The sequence below is a fragment of the Protopterus annectens genome, chromosome 2.part0 (assembly GCF_019279795.1).
Source record: "Protopterus annectens isolate FY-2018-M chromosome 2.part0, PAN1.0, whole genome shotgun sequence".
Classification (NCBI taxonomy): Eukaryota; Metazoa; Chordata; order Ceratodontiformes; family Protopteridae; genus Protopterus; species Protopterus annectens.
Window position 1 is genome coordinate 1,866,862,948 of NC_056728.1, and position 611 is coordinate 1,866,863,558.

The following is a 611-nucleotide window of genomic DNA, read 5'->3' on the forward strand; positions in this document are numbered from 1 at the left end:
GCATTTAATTCCCTGCTACTTTTCCAGTCATAAATGAAAGAAAAAAAATAATACACATTATGTCATAGATAATCAGTTCCAGCCCTCACCAGATCTGGCTTCTTACTGTGCATTCTGCTCTCTGCTATGACCTTAACAACATATTTTTTACTGCATGCAGTCTGTCATGAAATACTTTCAGTAAGAAAGCATTTGTTTAGAGACCAGCGAGCTTCAGTGTTTTGTTTACTCTGACACATGAATTGACTACAATGTTAGAAATATGTGCATTTCATTTCATATTTAGAAACAGGTACTGGATTTCTTCACAAAGTAATTTTCTTGAAAAATGCAAGATCTACTACTTTGCAAAGGTTTATATATATAATATACTTTAGCATCCTGCTTATTTTATCATGCAATTCTATTTAAAAAAAATAAATGTGGACACTTTCCCAGAATGTTACTCAAGGGTCACGTCTCCCTTCAAATGCATTTTGTTTGTTTGTAGAAAGCTAAACACTGATGTAGGAACTTTTTTTCAAGAGGAGAGGCTCAATTTCAGGTGCAAAAGCATATATATATATATATATATATATATATATATATATATATATATATATATATATATA